Source organism: Lycium barbarum, chromosome 7 (genome assembly GCF_019175385.1).
Source record: "Lycium barbarum isolate Lr01 chromosome 7, ASM1917538v2, whole genome shotgun sequence".
NCBI lineage: Eukaryota > Viridiplantae > Streptophyta > Magnoliopsida > Solanales > Solanaceae > Lycium > Lycium barbarum.
The window spans coordinates 23,052,439-23,070,828 of NC_083343.1; the positions used below are offsets into that span (position 1 = coordinate 23,052,439).

An 18,390-nucleotide genomic window follows, 5' to 3' on the forward strand; every position below is an offset into this window, starting at 1 on the left:
CTATATAGACACAGCTGATCATAATCTATTTACAACCCACACACATGTCTACAGACCTCTAAGAGTACTAACAGTGAAATATGACGGGACAGGGCCCCGTCGTACCCCTGGACAACCATATATAAATACATCAGAAGATCTGTACCAAAAGTCTAGGCTCCGGAACAACGGAGCTCTCCAAGACAGCTGACTGAAAATCCTAAGCTGGGGGATCACCGAATCGAGCGTCTGTACCTGCGGGCATGAAACGCAGCCCCCCGAAGAGAGGGGGTCAGTACGGAATATGTAATGAGTATATAAAGCATAAGAACATCAAGTACAGACGAATCGTGAAAACCAGTCTCAATAATTGAATGCATCTGTGGCTAACATCTGAGAATATCTGCGTAACTCTATATGACTGAAACTGACTCTACGGCGTATGTTAGGCATAGATCATAATATAACTAATAGTGCTGTGGAACGTACAGCCCGATCCATATATAATATAATAGTGCCGAGGAACGTACGGCCCGATCCATATATAATATAATAGTGCCAAGGAACATACGGCCCGATCCATATATAATATAATAGTGCCGAGGAACGTACGGCCCGATCCATATATAATATAATATATATAAATGCATGTAAAACTCGGGAAAAGGATACTCTGAACCCCTCTGGTGACATAAGAAGCTAATATGAAAAGTCTCTGGGAGTTATGGACATAAAACATAGGAGGCCAACGATACAAATATCTCTACACTCTTTAAGAATAGAGTCTTTGGAATTCGCTTGCTCACTGTGTTCGTTCATATGATAAGGATCATGCCAAAAAGAAAGAAAGGATAACTGTACATACCTGTTATAGGTTAACCGTAGTCAAGTTCACTTCGCCGCCCCTTTAGCCTATTCGATATGAAAGTAACGCTATCGTTAGTAAACTATACTTTCTAGCTTATAAACCTACAATCATTCACTTATAGGAATCATTCTTTAGTTCACACTTTCTTGATTAGGATTTTCATTAGTTAAGAACTTAACGGAAATCGGGCAGCATTTCCCCTATATACTCGTCTAACCCGAACTTCCAATTAACCTCTTGTTATCACAGAAATACCAATAATGACAGTAATATAGATATGCATATAAAACCCTTACAATTCAGCCCATAAACAACTCTAACAATCCAACAGCCCTTCATAATCCTTTTCCAATCCAAATCGTTAACGTTTTAAGACTATACACCAAACAACTCAACACACGCTTTGTATACGATACGTTATACACTTCTTTCTTCCAAATTTAGAATCCACATCAACGACAACACGACCACAACACGAATAACAACATACGAACATAAATCATACTTTTAAACCTTTCAACCCACAATTTCATATAACAACAATTTCATGCAATTTCTTGCTTCCAATTTCACCCAATCCAATTTTAATCCTTCCATTACAACACCATAATACAATTATACCACAAAATAAGAAAATCTTACCTTAATTTACTCAGAGGAATTTCTACACCTATTTGCTCCAATTTCACAATTTCTTCTTCCTCAATTCAATATCCAATGTTGCTATCACCTTCTTGAACTTGCAAATCACTTGGGACTTGATCAAACTAAGCAACAAAATTATTTTGCTCAACAACCATGGCTGGCCGAGAGGTTGGCAGCCATGGCAATGTTTTTTTTTTTTTTAGTTTAATTTTTGTGAAATGAATTTAATTTGCTAAGTTGTTCATCCAACTTTATATATATATATATATATAGTGTCCCTCAAATTGACACATGCTACCCCCCTATGACTCATCAATTTTGATTTCTTGATTTGTTATTATTATTATTTTTTAATTTACGGGTGGGGCCCACAAGCATAATTAAATTAATTAATTTTAATTAATTTTAATTAATCACTAATCCTTACTTAATAATATAATCATAATTAATTAGTCCCTAATCTCCAATAATATTTCTACACTAAATAAAATTTATAAACAAATTGTGTACTAATTAAAATTTGAGAATTAAAAGTTCCTATTTCAAATCCAAAAATAATCTCGTCTTAACGTAGGTCGATTACCTTGCGAATAACTCGACGTATAAAAATACGGGATATAACAACCCTCAGGCCAGTCGGCGACTAGTGCACCTTCACGATTTGTGGGTAGGAGATTTGACCGCTCCATTCCTTCAGGACAGGGTCAGAGTTCAAGAGCTTCAGGTTCTCAGTTTGGGGGTGATTATAGCCAGAGGAGACCACCAGTACCGCGATTTAGTCAGTGCGGTAGATTACATTCCGGACAGTGTCGCCGAGGTTCAGATGCTTGCTATACCTGTGGCTAGGTTGGGCACATAATGCGAGATTTCCCAGCGATGAGTGGTAGAGTTGGGGTTCAGCCCACAAGATCAACGGTTGGTTCTTCTTCTGTGTGCCCAACAGGGCAACTCCCCAGATTCCAGCAGGTCGAGGTAGAGGCAGAGGGGGAGCATCTACTTCAGGTGCCACCCAGCCCCGTATCTATGCTTTAGCCGGACGACAGGACCTTGAGTCCTCCCCGGATGTGGTTACAGGTATATTGTCCATATTTTACCATGACGTATATGCATTGATAGATTTGGGTTCTACACTATCTTATATTACTCCATATGTTACTGGTCGAATTGGGGTGAGACCTGAGCCAATTAAACCTTTTGAGGTATCTACTCCGGTTGGTGATCCCGTGATAGCTAGACAAGTATACAAAAATTGTGTAATTGTGATATGTGACCGCCGGACTAAACTTGATTTAGTTGAGCTGGAAATGCTAGATTTCGATGTGATTATGGGTATAGATTGATTGGCCTCATGTTGACTGTCGAATGAAAGTAGCTCGATTTCAATTTCCGGGAGAGCCCGTGCTTGAATGGAAAGGTAGTACAGCATCCCTAAGAGGTAGGTTTATTTCCTACCTTAAGGCTAGAAAGTTGATAGCAAAAGGCTATATTTATCATTTAGTTCAAGTTCATGACACCGAAGCAAATCCACCAACTTTCCAATCCGTTCCAGTAGTGAATGAATTTCCAGATGTATTTCCAAATGAACTCCGAGGTCTTCCACCAGAAAGAGAGATTGACTTCGCTATTGATGTGTTCACGGATACTAAGCCTATTTCTATTCCTCATTACCGAATGGCTCCTGCAGAATTGAAAGAGCTAAAGGCGTAATTGAAGGATTTACTGGAAAAAGGATTCATTAGGCCTAGTTCGTCACCTTGCGGAGCACCAGTTTTATTTGTGCAAAAGAAAGATGGTTCTTTACGGATATGTATTGATTACAGACAGTTAAATAAGGTGACGATAAAGAACAAATATCCTCTTCCGAGAAATGATGATATGTTTGATCAACTACAGGGTGCCAAGTGGTTTTCCAAAATAAACCTAAGGTCAGGTTATCATCAAGTGAGAGTTAAAGAAGAACATATTCCCAAAACATCTTTCAGAACGAGATATGTACATTATGAATTCCGGGTGATGTCATTTGGGTTAACTAATGCCTCGGCAGTGTTCATAAATTTGATGAATAATGTATTCAGGCCTCTCTTAGATCTGTTCGTGATAGTGTTTATCGATGATATTCTGGTATATTCTCCGACAGAATCAGAACATGCAGACCATTTACGTATTGTTCTTGGAATCCTTCGAACTCGAGAATAGTATGCAAAATTTTCAAAGTGCGAGTTTTGGCTGAGTTCTATGACATTTTTGGGACATGTTATTTCAGATCATGGTATTCGAGTTGATACTCAGAAAATTGAAGCTGTGAAGACTTGGCCAAGGCCTATAACGCCCACGACGTCCATAGTTTTCTGGGATTGGCAGGTTGCTATAGGAGATTCGTGGAAGGGTGATACGCTCAAATTACACCTATTAATGGCGTAAAGCGGACGTTGTCAAATATAGTAACCCAAACAAGGTTGGGGTCGAATCCCACAGGGAATATGGAGAGAAGAGGGTACTAATTGTATGCGATACTAGTCTTTAAAGGCTTTAATCCTATTCCGAGTATTTTAAAAAGGAGATTTGGTTTGTATTTGCTATTATGAACAGTTTGGAATTTGTTTGGATTTGGAGAACCAAAGTTATGTCCCCGCAATGATTAGACGTTATGCTATGGGTGTCAATATGATATATTTCTAATGGGTCGCGGTTATGCATGCACTTAATCTCTAATACACTTCCTAATATTTTCCAATAGTTAGAAAGTATTTCTTTTCATGATTTTCCCAAATGCAGAAAAGTTATAAATAAGGTTGATTAAATATGCCAAGTAGAACTTGTCTTATTCCTAAGCGAGTTCATTAAATGAGGGTTAGCGCCCCGAGTCCTTATTATATTATTTCAAATCACACCCTAGTTCATCCTTCCAAATAAACTAGGGTTTGTGCATGAACAAGTGTTTGCAACCACTTATAGAACAATAAATATGAGAAATAATAAAATACATCACAACCCATTATATATCTATACAATGTTAGATACCCATTACATAGCACCCATCATTTTGGGTCCACAACTTTGATTAAAGAGACTACTCACACATGATGGTCTCAAAAGTAGTAAGCAATAAATGAGACATAAAGCTTACAAATGTAATAAAGATGATGGAATATAGAATCTTGTTGTCTTCACTAAGCTCCAAAAGGGGAGTATTCAATGCTCACCCACCAATGGGACTTTTTAAGTGAGTACAAAAATAAAATCTGAATGGTTAAAATGACCTAAAATGTTCTTTAAATAGGCTCCAAAAACGCGCAGCAAAAACTGACAAAATTGCCCCCGATAGCAAGATCGACGGACCGTTGATCGTTCGACGATCCGTCGATTTCTTCGTCTTTTGTAACTTCAGCACTGTGTACCGTTCGACGGTGCCGTCGACCAGTTCGACGCTCTGTCGAGTATTCTGTCTGTTTCTCCTCTATTGAAAGATCCTTCTTGACGACACAAACGACGAAACGTCGTTCAGTTCAACGCTTCGTCGATGCCTCCGTCCTTTGTCGTCTTCAACTTTGTCATCACTGGAAAATCAGGCTTATTGACGGTTCAAAGGATGGTTCGTCGACAGATCGACGGACCATCGATTCTCATTTCTGGCAATTTTTTTTATTGTTCTTTGCTTTTTGCTTTTGGGCCATTGTTTTCCTAAAACACAACAGAACATATTAACGAGAACCAGATTTACGTGAAAACAACCAAGATTCATAGTAAAAAGGCGTTGAATGTGCCACAAATCCGCGGCACATCAATACCCCCAACTTAGGATCTTTGTTTGTCCTCAACCAAGTCAGACAAAACAATCTACAAAATAAAATTTGCAACTATGCTAAAAATAAAGTAAAAGTGACTACAATGGTGTTTGCTCATTGCTACCGGCATGTGCATTTTAAAATCAACTCCCTCTTTCATCATTTCCCAAACAAGGTTCGTTCAAAACAAACTCATTAGAATTGACCCTGACGCTTCAATTGATGACATCACATTATTAGAAGCATTTATGCGTGTGAGTATTCACCATTATTCCCTCACTTAGCTTATAAAATGTCCCATATACAATTTGACAATAAGAATTGGGACAAGGATAGATGAGAATAGAAAGCACTCACGCTCACAAAGAAGTTCATGATTTACCAGTGCAGATACCATATGCTTGCCTTTAATTTCAATGCCTAACACTTTCGGATGGTTCAGTTGTGATCACTATAGGACTTGTTCTTGGGTTGTAATGTAGGCTCGGGGACGGGTAGGATACTCATTTGGGAATTAGTGACTCATCCTCCTTGACACTACAAAATTTGACCTTTCTTCTCATGCCCAATCTATTCATTCTTCAACTCATGACCACGATGTGATTTTACCCTTACTAGAATTTACAATCTTTTATGAGACAACATTATTATTGCTATAAAACTATATATATACATATATATATATATATATATACGTACACATATGTACATGAAATGTATATATACATGAGACAACATTTTTTTTAATAAACTTTTCTCAAATTTAATCCGCTATCACATCTAGTTCTTGATTATGCAACTCACACACCCCAAACTTTAGGCTCTTGGCCTTTACTTCACACACATACCACCCCTAGCTTAGGCGATTCGCCTCTTTTCTCTAGTAGTGTCAAGGAGGAAATGGGTGCAAAGAAGGAATGAAGTCATGAAATGGGAAAAAGGTTTGTTACAGCAAATCAAGAGAAAAAGTCAAAGGCTCAACATGGGAACTAGTGATATTCATATAGAACAGGTTTTAGGCTTTTTAAGGCTGACGTGACTATTCAGAAGGAAAGCCTATGATCACTTCACAACCGACTATCCTAAGCAATATAGCATGACCTACCAGGCAAGTTCTGGATCCACATATGCTAATAATGAACACATGAAGTTCTCACACTCACAATGGCATAAGGATTTGAACACTCAATTCATACACACTCTAATATCTATGATGTCACAAAAAGAACCATACATGTCAATTCATTACAACCTGAGATACGCAATCAAATTTTGGAGGGGTCAATTTCAAATCAACCCATAAAACACATCATAAAGATCCCTTTTCATCCAAAATCCATGCCATAAGTTCAAAATGCAACAACCATGAGAGTCACAATTACTTTAATCCATAAAACAACTATAAATATCCATAAAACAAATATAAATACTTAAAAGTACATCAGGTTGCCCCACCCCCAGCAAAAAGAAGATGCATTGTCTCCAATGCATCAAAAATCATACCATCACCCCATGGTGGTGGTGCCTGCCTGAAATACTCTAATATTGCTTTTGCTGCTGAGGTGCCTCCCCTGCAGTAGTCTGAATGGGGGTCCTCTCGGTGGCTGGCTCGGTGGATTGAAGCGATGGAGCTGACTGGCTCTGTGGCTGCAGGTCCTGAGGAGCTATCGTGATCGGCCTGACTGGCGCTGCAATAGCACTAGTGCTGGAAGATGCGCCGGTGAACCTCATATCCAGGCGTGACCGCCGCATACCCTCCTGAAGCTCGAGGTATTCATCCTTATTGTCCTTCTCCTCATCCTCATCATCAGCTATTGTGACAGGCCTCTTTCTTTTGCGACTCTCCCTAGGATCATCCTCAGTCACCAAATCAACCACTTTGATCATATCGGAAATGCTGGTGACTGGTGCAGGTGGTGTTGGGTTATCCATAATAATCGGCTCTCTCATCCGAAGGGCCACAATCTCAGCTCGGATCTGGTCAAGCTCGGTCTTCAAATCTCCTGAAGTGCCAGACTCACTCTTCTTTTCAATAATGAGTATCCGCATCTCCAAACTGTCAAGTCGTGCATTGACTCGAGCATGATGCCTCTCCATAGCCTCCTGAAAGGGCTCCAACTCCGGTGAAATCTCTCTCCAGACGAACCTACCCAACTGCTGTAGTATCCGGGTCACCTGCTGATCAGCGCGCTCTGCTTTGATTGCAAACTCCCTGAAGTTGGCTCTGTTGAGGACAAACAGATCCTCGGAGGCTGCTGCTATGGCTGATGGAGGAATATGAGATGCAGATGGAACAGCGGGCCGAGGTGGTGCCTCAGAAGAAGGGGTAGCATTAGCTACAGATGGTGTGGAGGCCTCTGTGGTGGACAATCCTTCTGTGCCCTGAGGTACTGAATCCGTGACATGCTCAGCCTGCTCACCCATGAGCTCTAACAATGAAGTACTGGTAGCCTGAGATGTACGGAGGGTCTCATCCCTACTCCATGTGATGTTGCACACCTTTGTTGCCTGAAGAGTAGCTGCAAATGCCTCAAGGTGCCGCACCTGGGCCAACCGACACAACTGCGTGATGAGGCACGGGAATATTAAGGTTGTCGCCTCCTGTGGTGCGCGTGCCCAGATGGCCCTACTGATCAAATCACCCAAGTTCATTGGGTACCTCGATAGCATAGAAGCCACAACCACTGCTCTATCTAGTGTGACTATGTTATCTGCTCCTGTGGGCAGAACCCGATAGATGACGAAATTCCACCAGAATTTAGCTTCCAAGCTGATATCTGCCTTACGGATGTTGGCACCCAATTTTCTCAACCATGGGGCCTGGTCCGCTGGCCCTCTAGCCATCAATTGCGCAAACCATTCCCGTACAGATTTCTCAGCCCATCTTTCCATTTTATCATCATATTCCACTGTGGTCGGTGCCACGAAGTCATCACCAAAATAAAACCGGTTGATTGTGCGCGCTGAGACGTCAACATGGACACCCCTAACATACACCGTGTCCAATGGAGGGGCGGCTTTCAAGGCTCTCTTGTTCTTATGGCGCTGCTCGAGCATTACCCTGTACGTAGCATAGAATTCCCGAACCATGGTCGGGCAATAATCACCTAAAGGTTGGGTGAGTGCCTCAAGATGATAGTGCCTGATGAGATCGGTGATCCGAGGATAGCTCTCCAAGCCGCTCATACTGCTCTGTTCTTCCTCTTGAATATTTCTCCTCGGATGACCCCCGTCGTCTGTATTGGCCCCTCGGACATAGTACTTGCGTCACCCTGCATAGGGGAAGCGGACTGCCACTAGCTTCATCTTTTTGCAGACGCAGCCGCTCGTGCTCCTCATCTGAATTTCGCTCAGGAGCGACCAGTTGGTCTGTCGCTGCATCACTAGAATCAGCAGATGTGGAGAATGACGTCCCCTCGGTAGACTGAGAGGAGACTACAGTGGGTGATTCTACTTGGGGTGTGGTGGTCTGAGCCCTCGACCGAGTCGTTGGGGCTACCGCTTGATTGTCCGAGTCAGAGGGTTCATCCCTAAGAGTAAGGGTTGTTTCAGACTTCACCCCATGTTGGCTTGGGTTAGACTAGGGAAAGCATTTGGTGGGCAAAACAACACGAAGGTCGTAATGCCCTCCAAGCCATTGTGACACCCAATGCCCCTCTTTGATATTTCATCGAACAGTTGGTGGGTAAAACAACAACAGCCTCATGATTGAGGTGTATTTGTCGTAATGCCCTCCGACTTGGCTAAAAATCAAGCACCCAACAACCACAAACAAATCAACAAACCACCCTCAACAAAAAAATATGAGCATACCAGGCGAAAATAACATGATGCAAACAAAACAAGGAAAGCAGTCAAAAATAAGCACATGAGCTCTAGAATGCTAAAACAAACAGTTACAAGGGAAAACTAACCCAGTAAGGCACATACCTAGAAGATGAGTGCAACTTGCTAGAGATGGAAAACTACTCAAAAAATCTCACACAAGGAGGGATAACGTAGTAGGGTAGGGGGCGGGAGTGGCGGTAGGGCTGGGGAGGAAAAGAGGGAGTGGGTAGGGTTGGGGAAGCAGTTAAGGCAAAGGGGGAGAAGTGGTAGCAAAAGAGAGAGAGAATTGAGAGAGGGAGACGTTACATATGAAAAATGAGAGGGGTAACAGACGTGGGTTATAAACCCACGTCCCTGAATCGTCGGGTTAAAACGCGGAGGGAGTGTTCAATCGACGGAGTGTCAATCAATCGACGTTCCGTCTTTTTGACACAACTCGCCGTGTCTCTCCTCCCCTTTTTTTTTATAAACAAAGAGCAGAAGAATGCCCGTCGATCGGTTCGACAGAGCGTCAAACCTGTCGTTGATTTGCCATAATTTCCAGTGACTAATATTTCCTGTGATCCACTCGACGGTGCATTCGACGTTTCGCCGATCGGATTGACGGTCCGTCGAATGTGTCGTGTAACTGCTGTCCTGGCAATTTTCTGGGTTTCAATACTTAGGTTCTGCAACATGTCAACAAACATATAAAACAACACAACAACAAAAATCAATGAAATGAAAGAGAAAAAAAAATTGCGAAAAATGCACATGGGTTGCCTCCCAAGAAGCGCACAATTTAACGTCGCGGCGCGATGTGATACCACTTTGGATGCTAAGGTCCGGTGCCATGTTTTAACCGGTGAGCATCGACAATCTTATCACCATCAACCATCCAATGGTTGTGCTTTACCCGATGGTCATTGACTCTGAAAGTACGCGTCCCATCGTCAGACTTTAACTCCATTGACCCATTGGGTGACACACTCACCAAAGTAAAAGGGCCGGACCACTTGGATTTCAACTTGCCCTGAAAGAGCTTCAACCTTGAATTGAACAGCAACACCGAATCACCCGGTTGAAAATCTCGCTTCAGAAGATTTACATCATGATAGTGTTTCATCCTTTCTTTGTACAAACTCGCACTCTCATAGGCATGATGCCGAAACTCATCCATTTCATTCATTTGAAACAACCGCAGCTTGGTTGCTTCGTCCCAATTCATGTTCAATTTTTTTAATGCCCACAAAGCCTTGTGTTCGAGTTCAATAGGTAAATGACAAGCTTTACCGAATAACAACCGATAAGGAGAAGTACAAATGGGTGTCTTGAACGCTGTTCTATAAGCCCAAAGAGCGTCATCAAGCTTAGATGATCAATCAGTTCGGTTTGCATTAACCGTCTTTGCTAAAATGCTTTTTATCTCCCGATTTGAGACCTCGACTTGCCCACTAGTTTGGGGGTGGTAAGGAGTTTCCACCCTGTGCTGCACGCCATATTTTTCTAAGATATTAGCGAATTGCTTATTGTAAAAGTGAGTGCCACCATCGCTAATGATTTCCCTTGGAGTGGCAAACCTTGTGAATATGTTTCTTTTGAGAAATTTGGTGACACTCTTGCCATCATTGTTGGGCAATGCTACAGCCTCAACCCACTTAGACATATATCAACCGCAACAAGGATGTATCGCATGCCACGAGAACTTACAAAGGGGCCCATAAAGTCGATGCCCCACACATCGAATAGTTCAACATCCATGACAAAATTCATTGGCATTTCGTGCTTCCTCCCATTTGATCCTTGGCGTTGACATTGGTCACAAGATTTCACCATCAAATTTGCATCATGATGAATGGTTGGCCAATAATAGCCACATTCAAGCAATTTAGCTGCTGTGCGGTTTCCACTGTGGTGACCCCCCACGGGAGAGTCAAGGCAAGCTTTCAAGATTTTTATGGCCTCAGATTCGGCCACACATCGCCGAATGATGTTTTCGGCACAAGTACGGAATAAATAGGGCTCATCCCAATAGTATTGACGACTATCTCTCAAGAATGTTTTCTTTTGGTAAGCCTTGATATCGTCGAGGATAAGACGTGTCACCAAAAAGTTGGCGATATCAGCGTACCAAGGGGAAACATCACAAGATACAGCCAAGAGCCTCTCATCAGGGAAAACATCATTTAACTCAAGATTTCCACTTGGTCTCCCAGCTTCCTGAAGTCTAGATAGATGATCCGCAACTTAGTTTTCACAACCTTTTCGATCTTTGACCTCAAAGTCAAACTCTTGCAACAACAAGACCCAACGAATCAACCTTGGCTTTGCATCTTTCTTTGTCATCAAGTATCTCAAGGCCGCATGATCCATATGAACAACCACTTTGGATCCAAGTAGATAGGCCCGGAACTTCTCAAACGCGTAGACAATGGCTAGAAGCTCTTGCTCGGTGACGGTATAATTCATTTGAGCTCCATTGAGGGTCTTGCTAGCATAATAAATTGGGTGCATGATTTGTTGTGCCTTTTCCCAAGCACCGCACCAATAGCAAATCCGCTTGCATCACACATGAGCTCAAATGGCATTGACCAATCCGGAGATACAATAATTGGAGTAGAAGTGAGCATCTCCTTCAACTCATTAAATGCCTTAAGGCATTTCTCATCAAATGCAAACTTAGCTTCTTTTTCAAGAAGCTTACACATCGGGTTGGCAATCTTGGAGAAATCTTTGATGAATCGCCGATAGAAACCGGCATGTCCCAAGAAACTGCGAACCCCCTTGACAAAGATTGGTGGAGGGAGTTTGGCTATGACATCAACTTTTGCTCGATCTACCTCAATGTCCTTCTCGGAAATCTTATGGCCCAGGACAATTCCTTCTGTCACCATGAAATGACATTTCTCCCAATTAAGTACCAGGTTGGTTTCTTCACACCGCTTCAATACCTTACCGAGATTGGCAAGACATTCGTCAAAGGAGTCACCAACGACAGAAAAATCATCCATGAAGACTTCCAAGAAATGTTCCACCATATATGAGAAAATAGACATCATACACCATTGGAAAGTAGCCGGGGCATTGCATAAGCCGAAAGGCATGCGGCTGAAAGCAAAAGTGCCATAAGGACAAGTGAAAGTGGTCTTCTCCTGGTCCTCTAATGCAATGTTGATTTAGTTGTACCCCGAGTGCCCATCCAAGAAGTAACAATGAGCTCTTCCAGCTAGCCGATCAAGCATTTGATCAATATAGGGCATAGGGAAGTGGTCTTTACAAGTTGCGGTGTTCAGCTTTCGGTAGTCCATACACACTCTCCATCCGGTGACTGTCCTTGTAGGAATCAACTCATTCTTGGAGTTTGGGACAACAGTGATGCCCCCCTTCTTTGGCACACATTGCACCATACTAACCCATGGATTTTTTGCAATTGGGTCTACAACACCTACATCCAACCATTTGATTATCTCTTTCTTGACCACTTCTTGCATAAGAGGGTTTAGCCTCCTTTGATGCTCTACACTTGATGAACTATCCTTTTCAAGCTCGATTCTATGTTCACAAATACCGGAGGGAATTCCCCTAATATCTGCAATAGTCCACCCAATAGATCTTCAATAAACCCGCAACACTTCAAGCACCTTTTTAGTTTGTTCATCATTCAACAAAGATGAGAGAATAACCGGTAAAGTATTATCTAGGCCAAGAAAAGCATACTTCAAATGAGAAGGAAGTAGTTTGAGCTCAAGTTTTGGAGGCTCAATAATCGAAGGCTTAGCCGGAAGAGTGGTTCTTTTATCAAGATAAAGAGATAGTTTCTTCGGCTCATAAGAGTAGGAACCCCGACCAATGAGAGAATTAACTGTTTCAATATACCCCTGCATGTTATCCGCCTCGAAGTTCACCAAAATAGCCGAAAGTGTCTCGTCAAAGTGCTTCTCTTCTAACTGATGCTCCACTGCTTCGTCTATCACATCGAACAAATCAATGACCGAAATGCTCTCATAAGCACTAGGCAACTTTAACCCCTTGCTAGCTTGGAAGGTTACTTCTTCATCATTGACCTGGAATTTTATTTCATTCCTTTCCGAGTCCATTAGGGCTCTCCCGGTGGCAAGAAATGGCCTTCCCAAGATAATTGGGACTTCTTTGTCAACCGCACAATCAAGGATGACAAGATCTGCCGGTATTAAGAATTCCCCTACTTTAACAAGGATATCATCAACAACACCTACCGGTCTTTTGATGGTTCTATCGGCCATTTGGAGACGCATGCTCGTTGGTCTAGGTGTTCCCAAACCAGTTTGCTTATATATGGCCAGTGGCATCAAATTAATACTAGCTCCATTGTCACATAAAGCACGAGCAAAATCATGATGACCGATCGTGCAAGAGATATTGAAAGCCCCGGGATCCCCCTTCTTCTCAACCTTTGATGACGAAATAATAGAGCTCACACGGTGGGTGACTCCCACCGTATCATGCTTGATTGTCCTTTCTTCGTCAACAAATCTTTCAAGTATTTAGCAAATCCCGGCATTTCCTGGAATGCGTCTAGGAATGGGATATTCATTGACAACCCTTTCAATTGGTCATAGAATCGTTGGCACTTGGCATCCTCCGTTCTTTTCATCAATCTTTGTGGGAACGGGAGAGGAGACTTATATGTTTGAGTCAAGGGTTTAATATCCCCCGTGACCTTGTTCTTTTGAAAGCTCTCACCGGTATCTTTTTCAACACTTGGCTCCTTGTCACCCTTTTGAACACTAGGGTGAACTTCCTTCTCTTTCTCAACAATAATAGGCACTTCAATTGGTGTCTCTATTTCTTCCTCAACCTTTTCTTCAACAACCTCATCAATGATCGGCTCGACATTGATAGGTTCAACCACCATCTGATTTACCGCATTTAGGATCTTTCCACTTCTAGTGGAAATAGCCTTGCATGAGGCAATGTTGTCGCCTCCACTACCCCTTAGGTTCGAAACGGTGTCGCTGGGAAGGCCCCCTCTTTGCGGTGGATGTTGCTCACGAGAAAGATCTCGCATTTGTGACTCAAGTTTATGAATCGATGCGGTGTGAGAGCCTACCACTTCGGTCAAATTTTCCATCTTCTTGTCACTCTTATGCTGGTTGTCCAATATCTTTTCAAGCATAGATTCCATCCAAGAGGTCCCTTGATCATTGGAAGGGCCTTCTCGCCAATTTTGAGAGTTAGAAGTACGGCCCTTTGGTGGAACATAGGCATTGGAATTTCGATTACTGTAATTGTTGTTGTAATCCCTCCTGTCTGAAACACCATATTCATTTCGGCCATATTGATTGCTTGGTTGTTGGGGTCTCCATTGCTTTGGATAACCTCCTTGAGAGTGATCAATATAATTAGCATCCTCACGTTGTGGCTGCCCCTCTAGATAAGCTTCTTCCGAGAATTGGTACATTCCTGGAGTATGAGGTGGCATCTCTTCGACAACATTCACACTTTTAGCTTCTTTCTCCGTAAGCCTCTTCGACAACAAATCCACGGTGGTTTGCAATTGGGCAAAAGCATGATCTCGCTCATGATTTTCTTTGGCCACCGCGGTAGCAGAGGGACTACTATATGACAGGACTTCACTATCACTCAAGTGCCAAACCTGATTGTGGGTGGTGATCTTATCAAGCAAACGGGTGATAACGATAAATGACTTGTCCATGAAGCATCCTCCTGCAGCAGTATTGACAGTAATCTGATTCATTGTATCTAATCCCTTGTAGAATTTTTCTGTGAGAATAGCATCCGGAAATCTGTGAGTAAGAGATTGAGCTAGATAATACTTGAAACGCTCCCATGCTGAATATAATTTTCCCCCGGTAGTTGTTTGAACTAAAAGATCTTATCCCGAAGCTCAGCCTTTTTGCTTGGCGGGAACTATTTTTTCAAAAATGTATTGACTAACTCGTTTCAGGTATGAATAGAATTGCTGGGGAGCTTTTCATACCATTCCCTGGCTTGACCAGCCAAGGAATATTTAAAGACCCATAATCGAAGTGCATCGGCAGAAACAGCACCTTGGGATTGTTGAGTACATACATGCAAGAAGTTCTTCAAATGTCGAAGTGAACAATCCTCCGAAGAATTTCGGAAATAACCTTCAAGTTTCAGCAGCTGATAGATAGAACTATCAATTTTGAAGGTAGCATTTCCAGTTCTAGGAGGAACCACAGCAGAAGCATAATCAGCTTCATTGATGAATTCAGCAAATATATTCTCATCGTCATCCTCTTCTGGTGCAGGAGGGTTCACTTGGAGTCCACCTTGGTTTCCTTGATTCTGATTCGGTCTTCCTGCCATGTTCACCTGGTTCACCACAACAGCAAACGAGGTGTGATGGAATAGAAAACGTTTTAAAGAAGAGTTCACAACAATCAGTGATTTGTAAACCGTATTCCCTGGCAACGGCGCAAAAATTTGATACACTCAAATTACACCTATTAATGGCGTAAAGCGGATGTTGTCAAATATAGTAACCCAAACAAGGTTGGGGTCGAATCCCACAGGGAATATGAAGAGAAGAGGGTACTAATTGTATGTGATACTAGTCTTTAAAGGCTTTAATCCTATTCCGAGTATTTTAAACAGGAGATTTGGTTTGTATTTGCTATTTTGAACAGTTTGGAATTTGTTTGGATTTGGAGAACCAAAGTTGTGTCCCCGCAATGATTAGACGTTATGCTATGGGTGTCAATATGATATATTTCTAATGGGTCGCGGTTATGCATGCACTTAATCTCTAATACACTTCCTAATATTTTCCAATAGTTAGAAAGTATTTCTTTTCATGATTTTCCCAAATGCAGAAAAGTTATAAATAAGGTTGATTAAATATGTCAAGTAGAACTCATCTTATTCCTAAGCGAGTTCATTAAACGAGGGTTAGCGCCCCGAGTCCTTGTTATATTATTTCAAATCGCACCCTAGTTCATCCTTCCAAATAAACTAGGGTTTGTGCATGAACAAGTGTTTGCAACCACTTATAGAACAATAAATATGAGAAATAATAAAATACATCACAATCCATTATATATATATATACAATGTTAGATACCCATTACATAGCACCCATCATTTTGGGTCCACAACTTTGATTAAAGAGACTACTCACACATGATGGTCTCAAAAGTAGTAAGCAATAAATGAGACATAAATCTTACAAATGTAATAAAGATGATGGAATATAGAATCTTTTTGTCTTCACTAAGCTCCAAAAGGGGAGTATTCAATGCTCACCCACCAATGGGACTTTTTAAGTGAGCACAAAAATAAAATCTGAATGCTTAAAATGACCTAAAATGTTCTTTAAAAAGGCTCCAAAAACGCGCAGCAAAAAATGTCAAAATTTCCCCCGATAGCAAGATCGACGGACCGTCGAACGTCGATCGTTCGACGATCCGTCGATTTCTTTGTCTTTTGTAACTTCAGCACTGTGTACCGTTCGACGGTTCCGTCGACCAGTTCGACGCTCCGTCGAGTATTCCGTCTTTTTCTCCTCTGTTGAAAGATCCTTCTTGACGACACAAACGACGAAACTTCGATTAGTTCGACGCTTCGTCGATGCCTCCGTCCTTTGTCGTCTTCAACTTTGTCATCACTGGAAAATCAAGCATATTGACGGTTCAAAGGACGGTTCGTCGACAGATCGACGGACCGTCAATTCTCATTTTTGGCAAATTTTTCTGTTGTTCTTTGCTTTTTGCGTTTGGGCCATTGTTTTCCTAAAACATAACAAAACATATTAACGAGAACCAGATTTACTTGAAAACAACCAAGATTCATAGTAAAAAGGCGTTGAATGTGCCACAAATCCGCGGCACATCAAAGGGTTTTCATCTATTTCAGCTCCATTGACTAAGCTAAACCTGAAGTCAGCTAAATTTCCTTGTGAATGTAGTTTTCAAGAATTGAAAGATAGGTTAAATTCAGCCCCAGTCTTGACACTTCCAGAAGGGCCAAATGGCTATGTTGTATATTGTGATGCTTTTGGCGTCGGGTTAGGATGTGTATTGATGCAGCACAGTAAAGTCATTGCTTAAGCTTCGAGACAGCTGCGGAAACATGAAAAGAACTACCCAACTCATAATCTCAAATTGCTGCAGTTATTCATGCATTAAAGATGTGGAGACATTACTTGTATGGTGTTCATGTTGATATCTATACAGATCACATGAGTTTTATATACATTTTCAAATAGGAGTTAAATCTGCGGTAGAGGCAGTAGTTAGAATTATTAAAGGATTATGATGTGAGTATTTTATACCTCATCAGAAAGGCAAATGTAGTAGCTGATGCACTTAGCCGCACATCAATGGGCAGCCTATGTGAAGTTCCCCCAGAGAAGAAGGAATTAATTTGTGAGCTCCACCAGCTAGCTAAACTTGGAGTTCGTCTAATTGAATCAAATAGTACAGGAATTGATATTAATAATCCCACTGTTTCATCCTTGAACATAGAGGTGAAAGAGCATCAATATGAAGATCCTCGGTTGAGCCATTATAGAGATACATTTCATGAAAAAGAGATGTCTCCATTTGAAACCTCTATAGATGGGGTTCTTAGATACCAAGGCAAGCTATGTGTTTCGAATGTTGTAGAATTACGTCGTCGAATTCTAGAAGAAGCTCATTATTCTCGGTATTCTATTCACCCAGGTGCAACAAAGATGTATCATGATCTCAAGTTAATGTAATGGTAGGATGGCATGAAGAAAGATATAGCAGAATTTGCAACTCAATGTCCAAAACTGTTAGCAAGTGAAAATCGAGCATCAAAAGCCAGGAGGGTTATTACAAGCAATGGAAATCCCCGCTTGGAAATGGGAAGTGATCAACATGGATTTTATTGTGGGATTACCCCATTCCCGAAGTAAATATGACTCCATATGGGTGATCGTGGACAGACTCACAAAATCGGCCCATTTTCTTCTAGTTAGGACTACGTACTTAGTAGAAGATTATGCAAAGATGTATCTTAAAGAGATTTTGCGACTCCATGGTATTTCGATGTCCATTATTACTGATAGAGGGGCACAATTTATAGCTAAGTTCTGGAAATCGTTCCAAGAAGGTTTGGGTACTCAAGTAAAGCTTAGCACAGCATTTCATCCACAAACTGATGGGCAAGCCGAACGTACTATTCAGACCTTGGAGGATATGCTAAGAGCATGTGTTCTAGATTTCAGTGGTAGTTGGGATGACCACTTACCCCTTATTGAGTTTGCATATAACAACAGCTACCATTCCAGTATTCAAATGGCTCGGTATGAAGCCT

General features: G+C 41.6%; 1 non-coding gene across 1 annotated transcript; it reads left to right on the forward strand.

Annotated features, from left to right (window-relative positions):
- The first annotated feature begins 14,867 nt into the window (after positions 1 to 14,867).
- Positions 14,868 to 14,973, forward strand: LOC132604801 (small nucleolar RNA R71). The gene has a single exon (XR_009568899.1). It is a non-coding gene; the product is annotated as a small nucleolar RNA R71 (small nucleolar RNA).
- Positions 14,974 to 18,390: the final 3,417 nt, after the last annotated feature.